The following is a 19,955-nucleotide window of genomic DNA, read 5'->3' on the forward strand; positions in this document are numbered from 1 at the left end:
GCTTTGATATTACTATCGGCATCCCTTCTCCTAGATTACAGCATCACTGAAGGCAGGGACCTCTTCCAGGATATCTTTGAATCCCTCCGTTAATGACCATATGACATGAAAGAATCTGGGCTTAACAGGAAGCAGGAAGCCAAGACAATGATTCGAAGTACGTAAAGGCATCTGAAGTCTCACAAATGCAATGCCAGTGCTGCTGTAAAAGAAACGTGCAGCGCAGAGGGCAAAGAGTAGGGAAACACTGGGGCAGGAAGTGGAGGGGAGGCTGGGAAAGGTCATGCAGAGTCAGGTCAAGTTCTGGAGGTTGGGGTGAGCACTCGCTAAAGGGGTTAAGAGACTGTGTGGTACAGTGAATGCCAGCCGAGCACCCCGCTGACTCGATCTGATGAAAAAGGAGAACAGTCTTTCCACCGCCCAAGTCATTTTATAAACCTGCAAACATCCAGGAATCTTTTCTCCAACTATCATCACTTTGTGGATGAGGTGTTGATGGCAGGTGGGGGCCTCCAACAGGAATTATTATTAGAGCCGGCTCCTGATGACTGTTGAGGTTGAGCCCCTTCCTGCCTCCCTTCCTCTCTGCCGGCCCGGAGATCCTCATCAGCGAGCAGGAAATGACGGCATGCTTGCTCTTCTGCAGTTAGTCTTCCAAGGGGAAGAACAAAACCAAACAAGAAAGCTGGATGGTTAGGGTTAGTCCAAAAACTTTTATTAAAGACCGGCTAGTAATTCAGGCAAAGGAATGAGAAGTGGAGGCTGGTTGCTCAAAATCTCTGGATTGACGACTTGTGGGAATTCGTCTTGGGCTAGCTTATGTTTATCCTGCACTTTGAAGTGACTCTGAAGGTTCATTTGGAAAGTCCAGCCCAGGAGAGGCATCCCGTGCAAAACTTTGACTGTACACTATATCTTTTGAAGACTGGAGACCACTTGGGGAGGAGTCTGGGAGAGTAGGTACAGAAGTCAGACCCCCCCCAACCCCCACCACCACACACCCACCATTCATCCTGGAGATGGCTGGCATGCCGGGCAGTGGCCACCCTGCCACCCCTACTTGCCCATGCTACCAGGGGGGAAACACGTGCTCCATCGGTGGAACGTGTTGTGTGTTGTGGGGCCTAGTTGCCTGATCACACAGACTGTCTCCCAACCCCAGTGTCAAGGCCAGGGAGAAACCAGCAGACGCTGCAAAATCAGGGCTGTTGTCCCTACCCAGAGAATCAGCCGTTAAACACTGATCAACCCGCCGCTGTGTATAAACACAGACCAAGAGAAACCAGTTAACCTGCTACAGTGAGCAAAGAGAACGTAGAACTGTGGGCAGATAAGCAGATACGGTTAATTATATCATGTGTCCCTTCATTAATGAAAACCTGATAGGAATTTGACCTAAAGCGACTTTCAGTGAGTTCCCTTTACCGTGTAATCAAATGGGCTTTAGTTATTTCCTTTCTTTCAGGTTTTTCTCCCCCCACCCCAAAAACAGAGGCTCCCAACTACAAAACTCCCAGGGGACAGATGTACCTGATGGTCTTGAAGAGCCCACGAGTGTAAAAATTCAGAATGTTCCCCGTTACTGGTAGCCCCAGCCACCGTGGTGGCAGCTCACAGAAGTGGGGAGATCCTGAAAGTGTGGACTGGAGTCTTATTATTCAGTCGCTCAGTCGTGTCTGACTCTTTGCGACCTCATGGACTTAAGCATGCCAGGCCTCCCTGTCCTTCAACCCCCAGAGCTTACTCAAACTCATGTCCATTGAATTGGTGATACCATCCAACCATCTCGTCCTCTGTCATCCCCTTCTCCTCCTGCCTTCAATCTTTCCCAGCAACAGTGTCTTTTCCAATGAGTCAGCTCTTTGCATCAGGTGGCCAAAATATTAGAGCTTCAGCATCCGTCCTTCCAGTGAATATTCAGGGTTGATTTCCTTTAGGATTGGCTGGTTTGATCTCCTTGTAGTCCAAGGGACTTTCAAGAGTCATCTCCAACACCACAGTTCAAAAGCATCAATTCTTTAGCGCTCAGCCTTCTTTATGGTCCAACTCTCATATCCATATGTGACTACTGGAAAAACCATAACTTTGACTATAAGGACCTTTGTTGGCAAAGTGATGTCTCTCCTTTTTAATACACCATCTAGGTTTTTCATAGCTTTTCCCCCCAGAAACGTGTCCTTTAATTTCATGGCTGCAGTCGCCGTCCACAGTGATTTTGGAGCCCAAGAAAATAAGGTCTGTATCTCTTACTGTTGTTTCCCTGTCTATTTGCCAGAAGTGAAGGGACAGGATGCCAAGGTCCTAGGTTTCTGAGTGTTGAGTTTTAAGCCAGCTCTTTCACTCTCCTCTTTCCCCTTCATCGAGAGGCTCTTTAGTTTCTCTTCCCTTTCTGTTGTAAGGGTGGTGTCATCTGCATATCTGAGGTTGTTGATATTTCTCCCGGCAATCTTTCTCCACCAGATTGGAGTCTGGTGTCTTTGATCTCGAAGCTGAACTCTGATTCCTCTCTTTTAAACCCTACGATGATTTTCCTTCAGAAACCCTCTGGAGATCAAGTGCCAAGTGCTGTTGAGGTGGCGAGCAGTGAGCCAAACGTCACAGTGGACTTTGGAGGGAGGCCTTTCTGTGTGGTTTGGGGATTGAGCTCCCTATGTCCCCACCAGATTGCAAGCCCCGGGGTCTCCTCCACCAGCTCATCTACTTTTTCAGCTGAAAGACTATGGCCTGGCTCCTCACAGTCCTCTGCCTTCCAATGCAGGCATATCTGCATTGGAATATAGGCATATCTGTCTATAGATATGCTGGCCAGGTGGGTGCGATTGAGTTCATTTCAAAGACCCACGTGGTGTAATAGAAAAAGGGCAGAACATGGAATATGGAGTTTGGCATCAGAAGACAGGTTCAAGGCAAAGTCATCTAGGGTGGAGAAGCCAGAGGTGGTGGCAGGATTCCTAGGAGAGGGGTGTGTGTGAGTGCAGAGTTTGTGGGTTATGGGGATGTTCCAGATCCTTTTAGGGGGGTATTTACACAAGTATATGCATTTGTCAAAATTCATCAAACAGCCCTGGAGATCTGTGTATGTTATTTTTGTTTGCTGCTCCTGGGCCTTGTCTAGTGGTGGTGTGTGGCCTCTCATTGCAGGGGCTTCTCTTGTGGCAGAGCACAGCCTCTGGGCACCCAGGCTTCAGTAGCTGTGGCACACAGGGCTCATCAGTTGTGCCTACTGGGCTCTAGAAGGCATGGGCTTCAGTAGCTGTGGTGCATGGGCTTAGCTGCTTTGTGGCACGTGGGATCTTCCTAGGGCAGGGATTGAACCTGTGCCCTCTGCACTGACAGCAGATTCTTAACCACTGTGCCACCAGGGAAGTCCCTGTGTATTTTACTGAATGTAAATTATACAGCAGTTTTTAAAAGCGTAAGTTCAGCTCCTGGCCTCTCATTCTCAGTCTTGACAAGTTCTTCACCTCTTTTGACTGCACTGGATCTTTGTTGCGTCCCGGACTTAGTTGTTCCAAGGCAGGCGGGATCTTAGTTCCCAGACCAGGGATTGAACCTGCGTTCCCTGCATTGGAAGGCGGATGCTTAACCACTGGACCGCCAGGGAAGTCCAGGTTCTCTACCTCTTTGAACCTTGCTTTCCTACCATGAAACAGAAGGACCATTTACACCTGCGCCGTGGGCGATCAAGGACATTAAATGAGACGTGAATCCAAGTCTCTTGGAGATGATGGACAGCCTTAAATGCTGATAACCTCCCTTGTCCAGCTCCCCACCCCACTCTGCCTTCAGAGCAGATTCCTGAGCTGGTACAATTCCGTGGGTTCTGCCTGCTGCTTCCCTTGGAGCTGAGTGTTTATTTTAAGGAGACTCTGGAGATGCCAGAATGCTGTAGAAAAGCAAACGGAATATGGATTTTCTCTGGAGAGGAGAGAGGGCTTGAAGGGAACAGCTGGGGAGAAAGCCAGGCATCCAGCCTGGCAGTGAGACCAGACGGACGCCGAGAGGGAGTCGCTGAGCGCCTGTGAGAGAGTCGTGACCAGGGAAAGCAGCAGGAGTTAAAAAAATCCGCAGCTTGCCAAACAAACTGGGTCACATTTGTGATGGAGTGAGTCACTGAGCAGAGACAGGAAGGCACTTTCAGGGAAAAAGCAGACGGTCTGGGGACCATGGTAATTCGGTTGGTAGTGGCAAAGCCCCTTGTGCCCCCTGGCTGGGTTTGGTCATTCAGTGAACCGTTCTTCTTGGGGCTCCTGCAGTGCGTGTTGGTATCTGGGATTTGAACTTGACCTTTACTCCTAAGGACAATCACGAACATTTATGTTGGAAGCAAGAGCACAGCACACATTTAAAAATGGAAAATCTCAGAAGTCAAGTGAAATGGAGACATGGAAAGCGCGGAGGTTCTTCTGGGGTTTACCCTGGGAATTTGAGCGGAAAGAGGACTGCTGCTGGAACGTGACACAGGCAGTTTCCGTTTAGAAACTTTAAAGTCAGAGCAGAGAACAAGTGCCCTTAGGCACCAAAACCCTGCACAATGAATGGACTATGCTGAAATCAGATTTTAAATCGTTAGCCACTAAAATAAAGTTAAAATAGGGTAAGACTGAACAGGAAGAAATAGTCTACAAGAGAAATCTGATGTGTGAAATTTTGATTTTTATCCTCATTATAAAATTTTTGGTGCTTTCTGCTAGAGATTTCTGCCAAGAAATGTGATATGTTGAAAAAGAAGAGGAAATGTACTCTAGATGCTGTGATGAGGAAAGGATGTTTAAAGTGACAGGAATCAGTTGAGTTTCTCCCAGTGACCAAGGTTATAAAAATCAAGCTCTGAAACTCCCAAAGCTGGGTGAGAAAACAAAACAACCAACCAACCAAAAATAAAATAAAAACAAAAACAAACAAGAACTTGAGTAAAAGCAACATCTAAATCTATGTTAACATAACTTACATTTCCCACAATGTTTGTCTTATCTTTGTTCATGTCAGATCTCTTATACTGTTAATTCCCTCTCCTGAGAGCCGTCATTGCTGGAGCAAGATAGGCAGCTGGGGAGAGGAGGCGGGGTGAGCGGGTACTGTGAGAAGCAGGGCTGTTTTTCTCATGACCTCTGAATCCAAAAGGTGCTGCCACACTCGTGGGAGGTGCATCAGGCTGTCAGTCCAGTGCTCAGGATGCAGAACAAGCCAGGTGGGAGGAGCCTTCCCCCCCAGGTCTCAGTCACAGGGAATCTGATGCCTTAAACCTCCATCTCAACACTCAGTGACTTCAACTGCTGGCTGTTAATTAGCATCTGTGGGCTTGGGTAGCCTCAGCCTGCAACGGCTTGGAGCCGAGCTTGGGCAGGGTCGCAGCAGTGCGAGCACCTGATCTAGCCGCTAGACCAGTGGTCAGTGACAAGAGCCCTGGCCCTTTGGCTTTGCAGAAAAGAACTGCCACAAAGATGGAAAGCAGCTAAACAAGTCAAGTATTTATTAAGAGGAAAAAGAGTACAGTACGTGTGGATAGGCACATGGGCAGACTCGGAGGGAGAGTGCCTGAGTCGCACCCTCGTGGTCGTTTGAATTACCTTTGTGGGGCATTTCTTCCAGTTTCTTTTGGCTAGTCATTTTGATTTGCCTGGTTCGCAATTCATATTTGGTATACTCAGGATCCTCCCATGGATTCCCATGCATCTCTTAGCCAAGATTTTACTGCAAAGGCATCTGGGTAGAGCATCCCTTGACAATTCTCCCCTTTGGCCTCCAAGGAGCCTTTCTGCACATGTGTGGTCGGGGAGGTCTCCTGACTCTAAAAACAAGAGATATGTGGTCTGAGCAGGGCCCAGCCTCCTCCCTTAACTGTCCTGCTATTCTTGTCTTGGAGTTTTGGTCAATAGGGAATGAATTGCTTTACCCAGGGAGGGTGGGAAGCATCTGCCTCCTGCCTCACACAGAGTCTGAGATGGGCTTTTGCATCCCGTGGACTTCTTCCACCCTTTTCTTCTAGGTCATCTGAAATAGTTAAAAATACAGCTTCTTCCCAGGTTGCTTGTGGGCTGTGAACCCTGTGAGAATCCTTCATTTCTCCCTGGCTTTGGGGCTTCCAGACTTGGGTTTGAAGCTCAGGCTCATCACTTACTGGACAGCTAGGAAACCTCTGTGAACACTGATTTTCTTGCTTTGAAGACAGGCACGGGGTAGGTTAGCCACAGACACTCATGAGCTCTGATGAGGTGCTTTATGCTTTGGCAGCAGCTCGAATGGATCTTGGTGTAAGTTAGCAACTCAGCAGATGGCTATCTTGTAACAAATAGATGGGAGCAGACAAGGGAGACTCATGATCCTCAAAGGCTATGTTTTTGTCCCAAATTGACTTTCCAAGTACAGAACGAGGGGACGTGTGAGTTAATGGTAGCACCTGTGTGATTCTATGACAGAACAAGAAATCTGTATCTGGTCACCATTCCCCAGTTCCTGGTACAAGAGCTTCTAAAACCTTTGGAATTTCCTGAGTCGTAGAACTGAAAGTGTTAGTTGCTCAGTCATGTCCAACTCTTTGAGACCCCATGGGCTGCAGCCCGCCAGGCTCCTCTGTCCCTGGGATTCTCCAGTCAAGAATACTGGAGTGGGCCGCCATTTCCCTCTACAGAGGATCCTCCCAATGCAGGGATCAAACCCTGGTCTCCTCTGCATTGTAGGCAGATTCTTTACCATCTGAGCCACCAGGGAGGCCGCAGTAGAGCTGAGAAGAGCAACTTTTGTTGTTCAGAATAAGCCCCTTTCAACCAAACCTGAGATTATGCTAATGAAGTAACTTTTATTTTCAGGGAAGGGGCACTTGAGAGTTTCTGGATGGTGGCTGCTTACTAGAGGAACCAGCTAAGTGATTAAAGCGTTGGAACTTTCCACCCCACCTCCGAGCTTCCAGTGAGGAGAGAGGGACTAGAGACTTGAGTTAATCACCAGAAGCCACTACATAATGAAAGTTCCACCAAAATCCCTAAAGGATGGAGTTTAGAGAGCGTCAGGGTTGGTGAACACACTGAGGTCCTGGGAGGGTAACGTGCCCAGTAAGGACGGGGAAGCTCCATCTAACACCTCCTCTAATACCATGCCCCATGAATCTCTTCCATCTGACTGTTCATTCCCTGGTGGCTCAGAGGTTAAAGCGTCTGCCTGGAATGCAGGAGACCCGGGTTTGATCCCTGAGTCAGGAAGATCCCCTGGAGAGGGAAATGGCAACCCACTCCAGTACTCCTGCCTGGAGAATTCCATGGAGGGAGGAGCCCTGTAGGCTATAGTCCATGGGGTCGCAAAGAGTTGGACATGACTGAGCAACTTCACTTTCACTTTCATATCCTTTATAACACACTGGGCTTCCCTGGTGGCTCAGATGGTAAAAAGTCCGCCTGCAGTGTGGGAGACCAGGGTTTGATCCCTGGAGAAGGGAATGGCAACCTACTCCAGTGTTCTTGCCTGAAAATTCCACGGACAGAGGAGCCCAGCAGGCTACAGTTCATGGGGTTGCAAAAGAATTGGACATGACTTGGTGACTAAATATGGAGAAGGAAATGGCAACCCACTCCAGTATTTTTGCCTAGAGAATCCCGTGGACAGGGGAGCCTGGTGGGCTGCTGTCCATGGGGTCACACAGAGTTGGACATGGCTGAGGCAACTTAGCATGCATGCATACATTGGAGAAAGAACTGGCAACCCACTCCAGTATTCTTGCCTGGAGAATCCCAGGGACAGCGGAGCCTGGTGGGCAGCTGTCTATGGGGTCGCACAGAGTCGGACACGACTGAAGTGACTTAGCAGCAGCAGCGACTAAATGGCAACAAAAACTGTAAGTAAACTGTTTCCCTGTGAGCTATGGTAGCAAATTATTGGGTCTGAAGAGGGAGTTGTGGGAACCTCTGATTTTCTAGCTGGCGGGTCACAGGTCAGATGACAGGAGGCCCCGGGACCTGCAGTTGGCACCTAAAGAGGGTGCAGTTTTGTAGGATTGAGCCCTGAACCTGCACGATCCCTGCTAACTCTGGGGAGTAACTGTCAGAACTGAATTAAAACACCCAGTTGGTGTCCCGAGAGCTGGAGAATTTTTTGGTGTTGGGGGAAACAAACAAACAAACATAGATACCTTTGGTGTCATAAGTGTGAACAGAAACAGATCATAACCTGTGAAAGAGATCTGGAGTCTGATCCACAATGCGCCCCTGGTGGGACAGATACAAGGGCAAGGTTATCTGATGAGGTCAGAATGCTTTAGCTGCAAGCGATGGAAACAGTCTCTGACGCACTTAGTTGTGTCGGAGGACTTTGCTGGAAAGGAATAGTTGGATGTGGAAGGGCCAAGGCTCAGGAAGACGAGGACCGGGCGGTTAGTGGGAATGAATGGGCAGACTCTGTCCCTTGGTGCTCCATCCGCTCCAGTTTGCTGTTACATCATTCTCCCCAAGGCTCACAGTCCTAGGAACCAGAGTCTGAATGGCTTCAACTGGGTTCTCTGTGCCCCCTCCCACCTCAGGAGGAGGGGACAGGGAGAATCCTGACTGAGGTACCCTCAAAACTTGTCAGAATAAGGGAAGAGGAACTTCCTAATGGGAAGTCAAAAGGCTTTTACCCGAAAGAGTGGAAAGGCTTGTTAGGTTGAAGAAGCAAGAAATCTCTGGCCTGCCATGTATAGGCTCCATTGTTTAAAAGAAAAGGACCACAGGAAAACAAGGAAATGATTCCATCTCATCCTTCCCTGGCCAGGGGCAGGCCCAGTTCTGGGCAGCACACTCTCAGCGGCCTTTGACTGCTTGGAAGATGGATGTTCAGACAGAGAACTACAGTGGTGGACATCTGGAAAACATGCCACATAAGAAATCGGTGAAGACTTGGAACTAAACCCAAAGAGGAGAAGACTGAATGGACACCTGATCGGTGCTCTCAGGCATCTTAAGTCCTAGAATGTAGGCGAAGAATCTTGCATTTAATGACTCTATAAGAAAAAACGAAAGCCAGCAAACTGACTTTAAAGGGGGATAGATTTCAGCTCAGTTCGGTATATATAAGAAGTTCAGTTCAGTCGCTCAGTTGTGTCCCACTCTTTGCAACCCCATGGACTGCAGCACACCAGGCTTCCCTGTCCATCACCAACTGCTGGAGCTTGCTCAAACTCACGTCTATCGAGTCGGTGATGCCATCCAACCATTTCATCTTGTGTCGTCTCCTTCTCCTCCCACCTTCAATCTTTCCCAGCATCAGGGTCTTTTCCAGTGAGTCAGTTCTTCGCATCAGGGGGCCAAAGGATTGGAGTTTCACCTTCAGCATCAGTCCTTCCAATGAATATTCAGGAAAGATCTTCCAAAAAAAAAAAAAAAATCAATAGCTGGAAATTAAATGAGCTGGCCCAAGGTAGGGGACTTTCCATCCCTGGGAAGTCTCTGTTCTCTAATTAGTGAGGAGAATGAGCAGGCTCCTCATGTCAGATTACAACACACAGGTTGTGGTTCTGCTACCGAGGACCCTGACCGAGGGCTCTTACAGAAGCAGCTTTCCCTGTTGGCCACACCTCCTGCAGGGCACTCTTCTGTATGCGGAGTTCCGGATATGTACAATATGAGTGGTGATGGACGGAGAGGACAAGGAGGGCCTCCACATATCCGCTCCAACCACCTGCCCAGGGCCACACGGTACAAGCATAGCATGTGCGAATCCTTAATTTAGAGCATCGCTTCACCCAGGGCCCTCATCTGGCATGCGTTGTATTAGCAGACAACCTTTATGCGCCTCTCAGTGCAGATCAAGCCCACATCTTGTTTATCACTGAGCAATATTCAGCAAAAAAAAAATGTGAAGTCTCTTGGGCTATACCTTTTATAAGAAATCTGCAATATCAAAGTCAAAGGGACTTTGTGGTCCATGAGGTTACAGCGCTTGAATACATCCGGTAACATTCTTGACAAGTTGATTTGTGACCTGGTCTTGATTTCCTTAAAGCTCCCACAGTCTCCTAAAGTAATCCACGCCACTCAGGACAGTTTAGATTGGTAAAATTCTCTCTTAATTTGTGGTAAAATCTACCTACTATGGACTTCCCTGATAACTCAGTTGGTAAATAATCCGCCTGCAATGCAAAAGACGCTGGTTCCATTCCTGGATTGGGAAGACCCACTGGAGAAGGGATAAGCTACCCACTCCAGTATTCTTGGGCTTCCCTGTGGCTCAGCTGGTAAAGAATCCACCTTCAATGTGGGAGACCTAGGTTCGATCCCTGGGTTGGGAAGATTCCCTGGAGAAGGGAACGGCTTCCCACTCAGGTATTCTGGCCTGGAGAATCCCATGGACTGTATAGTGCCTGGGGTCGCAAAGAGTCGGACATGACTGAGCGACTTTTACACACACTCACTACCCACTATGTGGCAATATCTATTGAAGTGTAAAATCCATAAAGCCTTTGACCAGAAATTCTACTTTTAATCACTTACTGTACATATATATAGTCCTCATGGGCCCAAAGACATGTGTCAAAGATATTCACTGAAGCAAAAGGTTGGACATAATTTAAATGTCTAATCTGGGGACTGATTAAACAAATTATGGAGTGTCTGTTCTATGGAGTATCAGGCAGCTGTTAAACAATGAAGCCATTCTCATGCGCTGACATGAGAGAGTGGAAAGATCGGAAAGTCTTTACATTGGTTCTTCTGCCCCTGGTTAGGTTGTTTAGTGGGGAAAGGCTCAATAATACATGTGAAGAGAAAGAAATTCTGGTGCAGAACAGATTTTATAGTTTAAAAATTACTGATGTCTTCCAAACCCTTAGATGTGTAAAGTTTTCCAAATAAAGTGTATTAGAAAATTTAAAAAGATACATATGACATTTATATAATTGAAAATAAAGATATGCATGAATATATGTTTAAGTTTTATCTAGAAAGATACTGACAACTGTGGTTATCTCTGAGAAAGGAAATTGTGAGCCTGGGTGTCAGGGGTAGCAGGGAGAATTTTATGTGTGCATGGGTATGGATATATGTACAAGAAGACTTACACAAGTGTTATATCTTTCTATATCTTTATTTTGACATTTTTAAACCTGTACATGTATCACTTCACTTCTTTAATTTGCCTTTCAGAAATATGTGCCTTTAGACAACAAAAGCAAAAATAGACAAATGAGACCACACTAAGTTTAAACACTTCAGCATGTCAATGGAAACAGTCAACAGAATAATAAGACAACCTACAAAATGGGAGAAAATATTTGCAAATCATGTTATCTCAAAATGAATTAATATCCAGAATTTATAAGGAACTTCTAGAAATCAACCAAAACAACAAAAAATAAACAACCCACTTTAAAAAGGGACAGAGGACTTGAACAGACAGTTCTCCAAAGATGATATAAAAATAGTCAACAGACATATGAAAAGATGCTCAGTATCACTAGCCATCAGATAAATGCAAGTCAAAACCTCAATGAGATATCACCTCATAGCCATGAGGATGGTCACTGTCAACAGATGAGAAAATAACAAGTGTAGGCAAGAATGTGGAGACACTGGAACCCTTGTGCACTGCTGTTGGGAATATAAAATGGTGCAGCCACTATAGAAAACAGTATGGAATTTCCTCAAAAAGTGAAAAATAGAACTAGCATAATCCAGCAATTCCACTCCTGGGCATATACCCAAAAGAATTCAAAGCAGGATTTCAAAGAGATAGTTGCTCATCCATATTTATTGCACTGTTATTCACAATAACCGACAGGTGGAAGCAACCCAAATACCAGTCAGCAGATGGGTAGATAAATGCGGTCTATACACATAGTGAAATATTATATAGCCTTGGAAAAAGAAGACAGTCCTATCACAGGCTGCAATATGGGTGAACTTAAAGCCCGCTACACTAAATGAGGGCTTCCCTGGTGGCTCAGTTGGTAAAGAATCTGACTGCAGTGCAGGAGACCCAGGTTTGCTCTCTGGGTTGGGAAGATCCCCTGGAGAAGGAAATGGCAACCCATTCCAGTATTCTTGCCTGGAGAATACATGGACAGAGGAGCTTGGTAGGCTACAGTCCACGGGGTCACAAAGAGTCGGACACGACTGAGTGACTTCACTTTCACTTTCACTTTCCTGGAGAAGGAAGTAGCAACCCACTCCAGTATTCTTGCCTGGAGAATCCCATGGACAGAGGAGCCTGGTGGGCTACAGTGCATGGGGTCGCAGAGGGTCAGATATGACTTAGCGACTAAACCACCACCACAGTAAGTGAAGTAAGTCAGTCACAACAAGACAGATACTGTGAGATTCCACTCACAGAAAGTGTCTAAAATAGTGACAGTCGTAGAGACAGAATGCAGAAAGGGGCTTGGGTGACTGCGAATTAGTATTTAATGGGTATAGATTGACTTAATTAACTTAATGGGTATAATTTTGCAAGATGAGGAAGTTCTAGATCTGTTGTCCAATGATGTGAATATATTCAACAATACTGGGTTATGCACTTTTAAATGGTTAAGATGGTTAAAGGAAAAAAATATCTGACCTCTTAAATCCTAGCCATGAGCCCACTTGGTTTCACCTCTCAGAGCTATACAGAAGATCTTCATCTTTTCCCTACAAAGGATGCATTTGAAGACTTGTAACCACAGCCCCCTGGACCAGTTGCTCTTCTCTGGGTTAAATAAGCCACATCTACACATCAGCTCTTCTACTCTGGCCATCTGGTCACCCACCCCAGTGGCCCAGTGCCTGTGGTGCTTTAGCAGGGCCGTAGGCATCCTTGACACGCTGCAGCCCACCCACCATGATGGAGGAGAGACCCCATCCCAAGCAGCCAGTGCAAGCAGAGTGGTCATGAGTTTGCTAGAACGGAAGAGAACACCAGTGCCCCTTAAATTCATACGGCTACTTTACACTTTTTAAGGCATTTTACAAACTGGGTTAAATTTACTACTTACCACATCCCTTTGGGGGAGGCATTTCAGGAAGAGAAGGCCTTGGTCAAAGAGACAAGGATTTACACTGGTTTTCCAAGTCTTTACTGGGTGGGCCCTTTCTACTCTGCAGCCTGCTTTTTTTTTTTAATTTTTTATTTATGTATTATTTTTTTCTGCACTGAGTCTTCATGGCTGCGCTCAGGCTTTCTCTAGTTGTGGTGAGTCGGGGCTGCTCTCCAGCTGAGGTGCGCGGGCTCCTCATGGTTGAGGAACACGGGCTCTAGGGCATGTGGGCTCAGTGGCTGTGGTGCATGAGCTTAGTCGCCCCTGAGCATATGGAATCTTCCTGAACAAGGGATAGAACCCGTGTCCCCTGCATTGGCAGGCAAGTTCTTAACCACCGAACCACCAGGGAAGTCCCCTGCAGCCTGCCTTTGATTTCACATAAAAACAAGCAAGCAAAATAAAAAACAAACCCGAAAAAGATCATCTGCTAAATTGCCCCAAGTGTTATCATTTTGACAGGCCGAGAAGGTTTTCTACAGAGGTAGAAGAGAACACACTGAAATATTCCTCAGATGGCAGTGCACATCCAGGAGGGCCAGAGGCCATTTGTGGGTGCCCTTGGGTCACCTGGCCCTCTCTGAGCCAGGAGAGCTAGGGGGCCTTGTCTTTGGAGAGACCCGAGCGTGCGTCCATCTGAGGGTAAGAGAGCAGTTAAACCTCCACTTGGCAGGAAGAGCAGTCCCCTCCCCAAGTCTTCGTGAAAGATGCCCAGAGCATTCTAGGGACATCCTCGTATCTAAGCCCTGAGCCCTCACAGGGCTCGGGGGACCCCTTTTACTGCAGCGGCTGGAAATGGAGAGTGGCGGCTGAGAGAGGGGGGAGGTGGAGGGAAACAGGGACCCTGGCGGCAACGTGAGAGTGTGTGGTACCCAGAGGCCTCCAGCCTGCCCGCCTGGGCTGGGCACACCACCCAGTCCATGCCTGCTTCCCTCCTGACTGGTGCGTTCCCCTGAGGCTGCACATTCCCTCTAGTAAACTTCATTTTCCCCTTTTAGGGCCATTCCCTGGCCGTTTTAACCTAATTCCATCAGGGTAAACTAATTAGGGAAGCAGAAGGAAGAGGCACATAGGAGCATTTCCTTACAGTCTGGAGCATCAGGCCCTCCCCAGGGAATGAGAAAAGCGCCTCTCCTCTCACACAGAGGAAAAAAAAGATATTTTTACTACAAAGGACACTCCCCGGCATGCTACTCTGACAAACGTTGGGCTCTGGGAGGGAGAAAGAGGCGGGAGAGGAAGGTGGAGGGGTTTCTGCAGGAAGTTGCTGTCTGGCCTCTCACGGATAAGATCTGGCTTAGGGAGTGATATTTAAAATATTTAACAAGCAAGCCTGACCAATCAGAGCATGGGGGTGCCTCGGCGCTAGCTCCCGGAGGCCCCCTGCTGGGCCGTATGTTCCCCCATTGGTTGCAGGATGGTGGGAGGTGTGGGGGACCCAGGGAGGGCCCCCCTCCCCTCCTCTGCTGCAGCTTTTCACAGCAGCTGAATGTCAGTCTGATGGGCAGGGGATGGGAGATGCTGGTCCCCACCTTGAGCTTCCTGGGGTGCTTATTCCAGATCACTACCAGCAAGAGTGACCTCACCCAGTTCCCTGGCAGAAGCGCCGGATGTCCTGGGAACAGCCAGGGGGGCCTCCAGGTCTGACATCTGAGGATCCGGCAGCTCCTGCTTTTCCAGGCGGGCTCTATCTCTGGTTTTCTCACCCTCTCCTTCCAGCCCGGCGCGCAGCTGGTGCAAGCTGGCGCCTCATCTCATCAGGAATCCAGGGTTCTTCCTCTGTGAAGGGAGGGGCCTGGGCATCCAGAACCACTGACAGATGTCTGCAGGAAGGGGCCTCCGCACCTGCCAAACCGCCGGCTTCCTTTCTCATTCTCCAGGGCTCTGGGGAGCACCAGTATGTGGAACATGTGGCGTGTGCCCTGCCGTTTCCCCTTTCCCCGAAGACCGGCTGTCTCATCTGAGAGTGACAAACCAGGCAGCTGGGTTTTCTGAGATGGGAGGCGAGAGGTGGCATGTGGGACAATGTCCAGGTTGCCTGAGAGCCGCGTTTCTTAAGATCAGCGGGGATGGGGCGCAGAGACAGGTAGACTCCTCATCCTGGTGCAGAGACCATGAAGATCTGTCTTCATTTTCGTGATCTGAGAACTTCTCGCTTGAAATGGAGCACTGAATCTTATTCTTCTTATTTCTGTACATATTACTTTGACTTCTAATATGCATAGTTTAAAGATTCATATCCACCTGCCAATGCAGGAGACCCAGGTTCGATCCTGGGTTGGGAAGATCCCCTGGAGGAGGGCATGGCAACCTGCTCCAGTGTTCTTGCCTGGAGAATCCCATGGACAGAGGAGCCTGGTGGGCTACAGTCCATGGGGTCACAAAGAGTCGGACATGACTGAACCACCAACACCACCACCACCAGAGATTCACATGTGTACAAGGCTTATAAAAAACATCACAGCCCAGTGCTTCCTGCCTCACCCATTCTTACCTCCAGTTACTGTTGTCTTGAGCCAACCACTGACTGTGATTTTAGTGGTACTCCTGGTATGTGCTGCCCTCAATCTAAATAATATGCTTGTAAAGCTGCATCTCCGATAATCTGAGAAATCTTCTATTGACATACTGCTGTAGGAGATGAGGGTTTAGCTTTCTTCTCCCCTCCTGGACACAGGTATTCACTCCCTCATTTTCCCATCTTAAAAGCCATCTATCATAAGATGTACCATTATTGATGAGTCACTACAAAAGAACAAAAATGCTCCCCAGTTAAATTAAGAAACAATACCTTTTTTTTTTGGCCTCACTGGGAGGCGTGTGGGATCATAGTTCCCCAACCAGGGATCAAACCCTCTCCCCCTGGAAACCTCAAGTCTTAGTCAGTGGGCCACCAGGATCACTGTCTTTACGCATTGACTGCAAGGTGCAGTCTGACTTTCAAGATGTTAAAATGTGAAAGGCATGTGCACGTTAAAATTATGAGACTCATGATAAATTATAGGACTTCACAATTTCTGATTAAATCACTGATCAGTTTTCATCTTATTTTGACTGTATACATGTTGTTGTCATCTGGTAGCTCAGTCGTGTCTGACTCTTTGCAATCCCATGGACTATAGCCTGCCAGGCTCCTCTGTCCATGGGCTTTCCCAGGCAAGAATACTGGAGTGGGTTGCCATTTCCTTCTCTAGGGGATCTTCCCTATCTAAGGATCTAACTCGCACCTCCTGCATTGATGGGCAGATTCTTTACCACTGAGCCACCTGGGAAGCCTGATTGTATACGTAGTGTACTATGGTTGGATTTTGATTCTAGTACATCTCCTCTTACCTTGGAGTTAATAATTGCCTTGGGCATTTAACTGTGTAGTTTTTGGGGGGGTGCTTTTGAGTAATTCATTCTCAGGTTCTCCTCAAAGTGATGAACAGGTCATAATCTCTCAGTTGTTGTTCTCTCCCTGTGGGTTGTCTTTTGGATTTGTCTTCCTGCTCCAGACTTGGAGCTGGTTCCCTCTCGTCTCGCTTACATCTCAGAGCTTCCCTTCAGCATCATTCTGAGGATCCTCTTTCCTTCTCTTCCTGTTGGGTCCTCTGTTTCCTGGAGCTACTGTCATTTTCCTTGGGTTATCCTTTGTTTTGCTGGAGCACATCCTTCAGCAGATTGCTGAGCAAGTGTTCATGGCAGATAACTGTTTGGGAGACTTGTGTCTATTCTACTGCATTTGGTAGCTTGACTGGATATAGACCTGGACTTTGCAAATAGCTTTTCTTCATGTTAGGGGCTTCCCTCTGGTGTCTGCTGGTTTGCTGCTCACACTAAAGTGATGTGTGCGCCTGGGCAAGGTTTGTGGCCCAGTGGGCTCCAGGCTGGTGGTTCTGCAGCGACCTGGATGTTTCCTGCTAGGTCAGTCTCTGCAAGTCTTTTCTCTTGGCCTCGCCAGCTTCCCTGGAGATGAATCATCTGGTCTGCCTGTGGGGTGTAAGCCTCACTGCCAGCACTCCGGGAGCCAAGAGTGGGGAGGAGACTGCGGCTGTTACAATCCCCAGGGCAGACTGTCATTTACTCCTGTTTCAGCGGCGGGTCACACGCCAACTCCTTGTAGTGCCCGCTGTCCACGTGATCTCTCCCAGGGCTGGGCGGGGATGTGGCCTGGCCGTGCAGGTTTGTGGGAAGGCACGGCGGGCGTCTCCCGGTTCCTTGCACTAATTTTCAACACGCTTGTCTTCAGTGCACCTGCACCCATGTCCTTCATGGGGGGGAACCGATTTCTGTTTCTTTCTCAGGTTCTGTGGAAGCTGGTTTGCTTCTTCCAGGCTTCCCTCCCTGTGGGCTTAGGTTTTGACTGTATCTTTTCTGCTAAATTAATGACCTCTCTGCTTTTTTAGCTTCCCGAATATTGTTGACTTTTTTTCCCCTGCTTTTGTTTCCATTGCTAGTCTCTCTTTGTCCTTAGGGGTCTAGACAAGGTATGTTGGTAAAAGTTTGACGAGTGGCTCTTGCGGGGAGAGGGAGGCCCTGATTTGTCGTCCAGTTTCGGGCCTCCTGGCATCAGTCCTCCTAGTGTGGCTATTTTGAGTGACCAAAAGGACATCACTGCACATACAGATGGGAAGGAATGCCAAGAAGCACATCATTATATAATATTTCTACCATACAGACACAATAGACATAAATAACAGCTAAATAACCTCAAAAGAATATATAATTGCAAAATTACTACGAAGTGGTAAGTTTTGAGAAATTATTACCATTGCTTGCAGTGTCATTTTTAAAATTGTAAGCTTATGTAATTTAGCTTTGAAAATAACTGTATTTAACAACTTGATCCAAAAACTCCTAAAAATTTAACAATCCGTTCTCCTAAGCCAGTATCAGCTGCCCCTGGCATACCATTGGGTTAACGTCTTTTTAATGGTTTAATTGTCATTTCAGTATGTTTTTGGAGTACTATTTTTCCTTTTTTTGGCCACAGGATCTTAGTTCCCCAACCTGTGCCGCCTGCAGTGAAAATGCGGAGTCTCAACCACTGGAGCACCAGGGAAGTCCTAAAAAACTGTTTTTCAAATGAAAATACTAATTTAAAAAGATGCGTGCACCCCAGTGTTCATAGCAGCGCTATTCACAATAGCGAGGACATGGAAGTAACCTAACTGTCCATCAACAGATGACTGGGTAAAAAAGATGTAGTGCATATATACAATGGGATGTTACTCAACCATAAAAAGAATGAAATAATGCCATTTGCACCAACATGGATGGACCTAGAGAATATTAAACTTAGTGAAATAAGTCAACTGGCTTATCTAAGAAATAAGACAGTTCAAAGTATATACAAAACAGGCACAGACTCAGATTTAGAAAACATGCTAGTGGTGACCAGAGCTCGGGAGAAGGGAAGGAGGAGGGACAAATTAGGGGAATGAGACTAGCAAACTACTACGTATAAAATTGGTAAGCAACACAGATATACTATATAGCCCAGGGAGTTACACATATTATCTTGTAATAACCTATAATGGAATATAACATGCAAAAATTCTGAATCCCTGTGCCGTACATCTGAAACACAATATTGTAAATCAACTATACTTCAATTTAAAACAAAAAGTTTTTCAATTTGCTCTTATATAGCACACAATTATCTTTCCTCATATATTGGGGATTTTTCTCCCAGTTTTATTGAAATATAATTAGCATATAACGCAGATGTTGTTAACTCAATGGCAATTCATCCAAAATTCACATTATCTAACTGAAACTCCAACCGTGGTAAAGGAGGTCTGACACCTCGGTGTGATGAATGATGCTTGACCCGAAGAATGAATGGAAGAGTTAAAATGAGGAAACGGGGTGCTTCCCTGGAGGCTCAGTGGTTAAGACTGAGCACTTCCAATGCATGGGGTATGGATTCAACCCTGGTCAGGGAACAAAGATCCCACACGATGCAGGCACGAGGCCCTACTCCAACAAGACAGCAAACGGGCCAAACTTTCCATTTTGATCTAATCTCTATTTTTAAAAAGACAGTTTAGTTTATCTGTGTTTCTTTGCAGTTGTCTGAAGTAGTGCCAACCAGCTTCTCACTCCAAACACACGTGATCATGAAGAGTCTGTATAATAGCGCTGAGTGACTTCCCGGAGCCTTTCATTAGCTAAGCTCAAAGCGTTTTACCAGAAGCACCTCCTAAGTCTCACCACACCCCAGCGTGGGAGTCGAAGGGGAATATCATTATCCCCATTTTATGGAAGGGAAAGGCAGAGGCCTTATAGCAAAGCAATGCTAGCTGAGACTGGCTCACCAGCGTGCAAATCCAGTATGCTACCATTTCATGATAACAGGATCTCAGGCACTAGTTCAGGGCTGTCCCTGGTGGCTCAGTGGTAAAGAATCTGCCTGCCAGTGCAGGACTCATAGGTTCAATCCCTGGTCTGGGAAGATCCCCTGGAGAAGGAAATGATAACCCACTCCAGTATTCCTGCCAGGGAAATCCCATGGACAGAGGAGCCTGGTGGGCTACAGTCCATGGGGTCACAGAAGAGTCAGACACAACTTAGCAACTAAACAACAGCAACAAGGGACTAGTTTATATTTTCTGCTTCTAGGCAGGCAAGTAAATGTGCAGGTTTTATTCTCTGAAATAGCGAAAAGTTCTTTTAAGTCCTAAATTGTATGATTCTGGTTTTGATTCATGCTGACCTTCTCACACCTTCCTACACATGTGATTTTGTGGTATTTTATGTACATTATTCAATAATTCCAGTCTAGCCATAGGAATAGGAGTGAGTTGATAAGAAAGCCTCACCATTTGGGTTACAAGTAGAAGACCAGATGCTGTGGTTTGAGCAGATCACAAAGCTTTAACAATTGCCAAAATAGACAACGGACTTCTCGAACATTTATTTACTATATGCCACTTACAGAATTTAGTACTTTACATGCATTATCTCATTTAAATCATTTTAATCTTCACAATAA

At 46.9% G+C, this 19,955-nt stretch overlaps 1 long non-coding RNA gene across 1 annotated transcript; it reads right to left on the reverse strand.

The window, feature by feature from the left end:
* Positions 1 to 693: 693 nt before the first annotated feature.
* LOC132657251 (uncharacterized) lies at positions 694 to 14,922 on the reverse strand. Its single transcript, XR_009595122.1, has 2 exons — positions 14,509 to 14,922; positions 694 to 9,330 (listed from the first exon to the last, which is right to left on the reverse strand). It is a non-coding gene; the product is annotated as an uncharacterized LOC132657251 (long non-coding RNA).
* Positions 14,923 to 19,955: the final 5,033 nt, after the last annotated feature.

The sequence above is a fragment of the Ovis aries genome, chromosome 10 (genome assembly GCF_016772045.2).
Source record: "Ovis aries strain OAR_USU_Benz2616 breed Rambouillet chromosome 10, ARS-UI_Ramb_v3.0, whole genome shotgun sequence".
Classification (NCBI taxonomy): domain Eukaryota; kingdom Metazoa; phylum Chordata; class Mammalia; order Artiodactyla; family Bovidae; genus Ovis; species Ovis aries.